General features: G+C 36.5%; 1 pseudogene; it reads right to left on the reverse strand.

Annotated features, from left to right (window-relative positions):
* Positions 1-3,614: 3,614 nt before the first annotated feature.
* Positions 3,615-3,713, reverse strand: LOC139013320 (U6 spliceosomal RNA; annotated as a pseudogene).
* Between the last annotated feature and the right edge of the window lie 4,459 nt (positions 3,714-8,172).

Raw genomic sequence — 8,172 nt, forward strand, 5'->3', positions numbered from 1 at the left:
CATTATCACATTGGTGAGGTATTAACATATGAATTCTGGGGGGGACACAAACATTCAATTTATAACACTTTTTATTTAAACATTATTTTATATTATTTTTTAAACATTATTTTTCTTATAAACATTTAATACAGTCACCTTTTCACAGAAAGCTGAATAATAATTATTATAGCTCAATTATGGCTGCCATTTATTGAAAATCTACTACGTACTTGGCTTTTTCATATATATCTCATTTAATTCTCATGGTAACTCTAAGAGATAAATAATATTATGTTTCTGTTACAGCTGAGTAAACTAAGGCTCATTGAGCCTAAAGTAACTTTCTCATGTTCCTATAGATAGAAAATGAAGGGGTGGTAAAGAAACCCAAGTCTCACTAATTAAAAATCCGTAAAACCCCTTTTTATTACACCACATAGTCCCTGAACAAGTTACAATGCAATTTGACATACAGTTCTCTCTTAGAATTGCTCTCACTATCTATATACAGAAACATGAATTCTGATTCTTCTGCTATGCTTTCACTTTTCTGTATACTCAGTAAAAATTATGTAGAATTATTTTCATTGGACTTAACAGGCCCTCAATAAATATTTATTGATTGAGTGCAGAATTGATTCCAGAGCAATATCATTTTCGTGTCTTTAAAGTACAACAGCACCTTCATGAACACTGACCTGTGGAGTGCTGTGTGTTGGTGGAGACTTTGGACAGTGGTGTTTCCTGATCTCTACAGCAGCAAGTCAAAAAGTAAGACATCCCTAAAACAATCCCCTCTGCAGAGGAGCTCCTTGGCCACACTGGCATTTTACAAATAGAGTATGATTTAGCCAATCATTGCCTGGAATGTGTAGGGATCTGAATACAGATCATGTTTGTGCCAATCTCAGTATATTTTACACCTGAAAGGTGAGCTCAGTGACAGTTGCTACAAATGTCTCAACTTCCTTTTGAAAGGCATCTCACCAAGGTGAAAGAATTAAGAAACTAACTTTTTATTCCTTTGTTTACTGTCACGAAAGTTGGAGATAAGCAAGATTTGGACTGTGCCAAGTTTCAAAGCAGTAGCTGGATACTACCTGTTCTAATATGTTTTCTATCTATGAAATGCTATAAGGACTATAAATCTAACAAAACACCAGTTTATTTTTTTATTGGAAACACTGCTAATGTAGCAATTACATTCTTCATTCCTCATTGGAACTGCTTTTATGGTTTTTGTAAAATTTTCTCATTCCCTGCCAAATAGGTGGGCTTGTTAAGGGAATTCTTTAGCGTTGTGGGACTTGTGCTTCAAATGGATGCATATTTTTAAAACACAACCTCGTTTATCCTCACAGATTGGAACCAAAAGGCCAGGTGCTCGCCACAGGGTCTTTTCCTTATTGTAAGACCACAAGTGATGGAGGATGAAGATTGCTCTCCTGGCACTTTGGAGCCCAGAAAATTGCTCTCTTTCTCTCAGTTTGTATCTCTGAATTCTTCTCAAGGTATCACTGAAGGCTGGCAGGAAGCAAGTTTGAAACAGGACTAACACTTTCCATTTCCAGTGGTGACCGAGGATCCTAGAGGTAAAAGCAGCCCTTGAGAGCCAATTTCATCATGTAACAGGATTCTGCAGCTCAACCTGCTGGAATCTGGGTTGCCTTTGGAAACTCAGCTCATTACCTAGAGATGTGAGAAGTGTTGATTGACCTCTCCTGATTCTATAGCTAATAGAGCTGTCAGCTCTCCTGTCACTTGGCCATCACCAGCCCTCAGATATAATAAAGGCCTTGAGGTAAGACGGCAAATGGAACATCCCACGGGCATAACCTTCTCAAAAATGAGGCTGCTTGTTGAACTAAATAATCTATTTCAAATTGTCTGAATTCACAGCAAAGAAGAGTGAACATGATACAGCCTTGTTTTTTAATCAGGATAATTTTCTTTTCCATCTCAGCATGTCCATATCTCTTCAATCTATGAATGTCTCAGGTGTAGCAATGTACAGTTGAACCTGGCAAGGTCTGAAAGGTCATTCAGAGAAGACCATGCTCTGTGTGTGTTGGAGGATGTATGTAGATAAAATAACGGTTAGTTGTAAAGGGTGCATTGTTTGTTTAAAGAAAAACGAAAATCTGGGTTTTCAGTCAATAACGACTAAATTCTTTTCAGTTCATTGAACATATCAACATATGTTGAGCTGCTGATCTTGACGAGCATTTTTCTCTCTGCTGAGATCAGATACAGAAGACGCTCTGACGGAGAGCTGTTAATGCTCATAAACATTGATGTTCTCCTTTACATTTCCCAGACTCCCTTGCTATTATGCTTAGACCATGTGACTAAGTCCTGATTAGTGAGATCTGAGCAGAGATGATGTAAGCCATCCCAGACCTGACCCAGGGGAAGCATTTCACATAACTCACTAGGTCTCCCCTCCCTTGCTGGGTGACCCTGGAAGCCACATGTTCCCGATGCATCAAAACAAGGCACAAACAACCTGCATTCCTGGGCTTCTGCTTAGAAGACAATGCCCTAGAGAGCGACTTAGACTTTGAATAAGTGAAAATAAACTTCTCTGTCATTGACCTGTGGGGATTTCAGGGTTTGTTGTTACCACAACTCCAACTATCCCAGTGGTTTTGAAAGTATGGTTTACAGACGAGCAGCATCAGCCCCTGGGAACTTGTTAAAAACGCACATTCTTGAGCTTACCTGAGATCTTCTAAGTCAGGAACTCTGAGGATGGAATACAGCTACCTGTGATCCAGCCTTCCAGGTGATTCTGATGCACACTAAAATTGGAGAAGCATGAGTCTAAACGATTTCAAGGATCTCTCAGTCTAATAGACAGATGCTTTTATATCTTAAATTATTTTAAGTTTTCTCAAGACCCTCTTGCCTTAATTGAACACAGGCTTTTCCCCGAGGACAGGGCATTCCTTGTAGCAATATCAAGGTGGTGCTATTTACTTTTTAAAAAATACACATTCTGGACTCATTTATTTTTTATTTTATTTTAAATTTTTATTTATTGTATTTATTAATTATTGAACATATTACAGATGCCCTCCTTTGTTCCCCCATTGACCCCCTTCATCCAGCTCCTGTCCCTCCCCAGGCCTTCACCCCACTATTGTCTGTGTCCATTAGTTATGCACATATGCATGTAAGTTCTTTGGTTAATCTCTCCCCCTGCCCCTTCCCCCTGAAATATGTTAATCTGTTGCATGTTTCAATGTCTTTGGATTTATTTTGTTCTTCACTTTATAGACAGTCTCGGGTTATGTCGGACTTGACGTACGTTGTATTGTGGTTACGTCGCCATCTCCCATTTATTTATTAAAAAAAAAGTTCCGTCATTTCGACGTATGTACATATGTGTTTTATGTTTTTTATTATTTACTACAAGTAAAGGTCAGGAATTGTTATCTTTCTTCTAAATGTTTTTTACTGTTTCACTTCATTGCTGCTGTGTATGTGCTCCATGTAAGTGACGTAGGTGCTTATGTAGATGGGTTCCCACTTACGGTGAAAATCGCATTATGTCCCGCCGTAGAAATGGATCTCCGACGTTACCCGAGGACCTACTGTATTTTGTTCATTAGATTCCACATATAAGTGAGAAAAATACGGAAAGCTTCACAAATTTGCATGTCATCTTTTCGCAGGGGCCATTCTATGTATCATTCCAATCTTAGCATATGTGCTGCTGAAGCGAGCACTGTTTACTCTTTTACCACTCACATTCCATACCTCGTGGTTAAATATGGAACAGGTGTTCACTTTGCTTCGTCCAACTTAGTGCTCTTTTACTCTCCTATAAAACTCTTTTCCTTTGAAGCCCATGCCATTCAGCTCTATCACCCCATCTTTCTCCTTTCTGGCTCATGTTAGCTGGCATCCCTGCCATATCTTTCATTTGTTGATGATTTTGGCACCTAGATCAAAGTCTTCACCTTTACCAAAATAATTTGGATAATTTCTATGTACATTTACAGTTGCTGAAGTCTCTCCGAGGTAAAATAAATTCTTGAACCTCATATATCCCTATTTCTTCTCTCCCCATTCACAACCAAATTTCTTACAGAGTTGCCTATAATCATTGTTCCATCCTTTACTCCTTTTAAAGCCATTACAATATATTTATGCCCTCAACAATCCACCAAAATACCTTTTGTGAAGATCACCAGTGTCTCCCATGTGGATAAATTCAATGGATAGTCTTGGAACTCAATTACCTGACCTGATTCTGATGACCACACTGTCCTTTTAAAATAATTTATTCCCTGAGCTATCCTGATCATCTGACACATTTCTTTTTCCCTCTTGTATTTTCTGGCCACTTCTTCTGTATCTTTTATACAAACTCATTTCCTTCAAAGCATGGTCCTGGGCTTGCTGTCCACCCCACAGTTTTTCTCATGCTGCATTCCTTCCCTAAGGATGTTCAGCTAGAAGTATGGTTTAATTACTATGAATGTCCAGATGATTGACAATTTGTATCTTCATTCAAAACATCTCCTCTAAGTACAGTCCAAATGTTTAAGTGCCTACTAACTTCTCTCAAACATTCCTAAAAGTCAACATGTCCAGCCCTAACCTTAGAATCTTGCCACCATCCCTAAATCTGGTCTGCTTTCAGTATTTCTTATCTCATGATTCTCTTAATCCATTTGTATGAGCAAGAAACACATGAATCATCCTGATGTTGACTTTTCCCTCACACTCTTCATCCAATAAAAACCAAGTCCTGTAAGTCCAATTTTGCTGAATATCTCTTGAAATGTTCCTGTTCTTAACCTTTCCACCAGCATCACTCTCGTCCAATCCATTATCCACTCTTGTCTGGACTATATAACTGTCTCTCCAGGACCCTATATACATCTGTCCTATTGAATGCCATCCCCCATTCTTTCATCTTAAAATCTTTCAATAGCTTCACATTATTCTTAGAATAAAGAGTAAAATCCTTTCATAAATTGGTCCTTTTACAACCCATTTCACGCTCTTCCTCTTGCTATCTTCCCTATAGCCACAGGGTTTTCTTTCAGGTTCCAAATCCTGCCTTCCTCTCTTCTATTACAGGGTCTTTGAACAAGCAATTCTCTCTTTCTGAAAAGCTTTCTTTCCATCATCACCTTCTTTACATACTTTGCACTTTATCACACTTTTGATCATAACTTAAGGGTCCCTTCCTTAGGGAAGCCTTCCCTGGATTTTGAGTCTTCATTTGTTACATGCTCTCATGTTTTCCTATTCTTTCTATAGGGCCACTTTCTTAGTATTTTCTATATATTTGTAGTATATGATTATTTTTATTAAATGTCTTTCTTGCTCACAGAACATGTTCTAAAAAAGCAAGGACCCTTTCATTTGCCTACAGTTGTATCCCCAGTGCATAGGAACAACTCCCAACATGAAGAAGGTACTCAATCAATATTTGTTAAGTCAGTGAATGAGAGAAAGTTATCCTTTTTATTAATTTTTTCTTTTCTAAGACTTCCCTAACACAATAATAGCTAAATTACTTGCTTTAACTCCTGAGTAGAGGACTCATTACCAAAGTAAGGCTCATTACAAATATTAGGTTAATATTTGGAAGAAGACTATGCTTTAGATTCTACAAAGGAAAAGAACCTTGAGGAAGATAAATTAAAATTAGGCCAACTCTCCAAGTAACCTAGATTTTACCTGCAAAAGGAAATGTGTGTGTGTGTGTGTGTGTGTGTGTGTGTGTGTGTGTGTTTGGTTAGGGAGATAGAAGAAAAGATAATAGACACAGAGAGGCTAAGAAATACACTAAGAAGGCTCTGAGGTGTCCAGATAGACATGAAAGAACTTGTCCTCCAAAAAGTTGAGATTATGCATTTTATTTTATTTTTTCTTTATTGATTAAGGTATTACATATGTGTCCTTACTCCCCATTACCCCCCCCCCCCCCCCCCGCACCCCCCACTCATGCCCTCACTCCCCTGGTGTCTGTGTCCATTGGTTAGGCTTATATGCATGCATACAAATCCTTTGGTTGATCTCTCCAGAGATTGTGCATTTTAATTGGTCTGGCAGTTCTCTTGGGGACTGGCACAGACATCTGACTTGTTTCAGTCCCTGTAGGCTTCCCCTGTAGTGTTTATTGGAAGAATTAAAGAGATACACATACCGTAAGAACTTTAATCCAGACTATTAAAGCCATTTCTGTTAGATTACATGATGCCTACAGAGATAATGGAACAGAAACATCAGTGATCACATTCACAAGAAATACAGACTTTTCAAAATAGTGTGGAATAGTCACTATATGAAAGGATAATTGCAGCCCTCAATAAACAAAAGAAGTAATCCTTGAAGAGAGGGAGAATCTAATTTCCAGAGTCAACCACATTATAATACTCAAAATGTCTGGTTCTCAACAAAAGGTATTACAAGGCAAACAAAGGAACAGGGAAATATGGCTCATTCACAGAAAATGAAGAATTTGACAAGAAACTATATCTGAGGAAGCTCATATGTTGAGATTACTAAGAAAAGATGTTAAATCAACTATCTTAAATATGCTGAATTGAGCTAAATACAACAATGGAAAATGAGCTAAAGGAAATCAAGAGAACAATGTATAAACAAATAGGAAATATCAATAAAGAGAAAAACTATAAAAGGAAACACATGGAAATTGTGTGGCTGAAAATTAAAATGTTAAATACATAGCTTAAATTTAAAAAATTTATTACAGGGGTTCAATAGCATATTTGTATAGGCAGAAGAAAATATCAGTGGACTTTATGATGAAGCTATTGAAATTGTCCAGTCTGAAGAACGGAAAGAAAAATTAATGAAGAAAAATGAACAAAACCTAGGGGACCTATGGGAACAACATCAAATATACCAACTTGTTCATCATGGAAGGCCCTAAAGGAGAAGCTAGAAAGAATGGAACAGGAATAATATTTGAATAAATAGGGGAAAAGTGTCACATTTGATTAAAGACATAAATCTATACATCCAAGAACTTCAACCAACTCCAAGCAGGATAAACTCAAAGATACATACATATTATAATTGAGTTTTAGAAGGCAAAGACAAAGAACCTTGATAGCAGCAAGAAAGAAGTGAGTCATCATGTGCAAGGGATCATCTATAATATTAGCAGCTCATTTCTCATCAGAAATCATGAAGGCCAGGAAGCAATGGAAGACATTTAGTAAGTACTTAGAGAAAAAAATTGCCAAAAAAATCTTCTCTGCTGGAAAAATTATCCTTCAAGAATGAAGAAAAAGTTAAGATATTCCCAGAAAAATATAGGCTAAAGGAATTAATTACTAGTAGATCTGCTCTACAAGATTGCTAGAGGGAGTCAATAAGTTTTTTCTTTTATGGTTCATTTTTTTTGTCTCCTATGTAAGAAATCTTTGCTTAATGAAGCTCATACAATTTTACTCTTATGTTTTTTCCTAGAAATTTTTTAGTACTAGCTTTACTGTTTAGGTCTATGATTCATTTCAAGTTAATTTTTGTACATAGAATAAAATTTATTCTTTCCATGTTGGTATTGAATTGTTTCAGCACTATTTGTTGAGAGGACTATACTTTCTTTGTCAAATATCATTTGCACCTATGCAGAAAAAAATCAATTAGCCATTTACATGTGGGTCTATTTTTGGACTTATATTCAATTCCATCATTACTTCCTTACATCCACATCATACCATCTTAATTACTGTAGCTTTAGAATAAGTATTGGAATCAGATAGTATTAGTCCTCCAACATTTTCTTCTTCAAAATTGTTCAACTATTCTAGATCCTTTGCATTTCCATAGAAATTTAAGAATTAACTTGTCAATTTCTACCAAAATTAAAAAAAACCCAACTGGTGGGATTTTGATTAGAATTTCATTGAATCTAGAGATCAATTTGGGCAAAATTGATAATAACATTGAGTTCTCCAACCCATGAACACAGTATCTCTCTCCATTTACTTGGGTCTTCTCTAATTTCTCTCAGAAAAGTTTTGTAGTTTTCAGTGTATGAGTCTTGATCACATTTTGTAAAATTTATCTCTAAGTATTTCATGTTTTTGGTGCTACTTAATTGTGTTTTTTAAAGTCCAATTTCAAGTGTTCATTGAAAGCTATAGAAATACATTGTTGTTGTTTGTGTGTGTGTTGTTGTTGTTTTTTAAATTG

The sequence above is a fragment of the Myotis yumanensis genome, unplaced genomic scaffold (genome assembly GCF_028538775.1).
Source record: "Myotis yumanensis isolate MYYU_CA2020_CCGP unplaced genomic scaffold, mMyoYum1.0.hap1 SCAF_6, whole genome shotgun sequence".
Classification (NCBI taxonomy): domain Eukaryota; kingdom Metazoa; phylum Chordata; class Mammalia; order Chiroptera; family Vespertilionidae; genus Myotis; species Myotis yumanensis.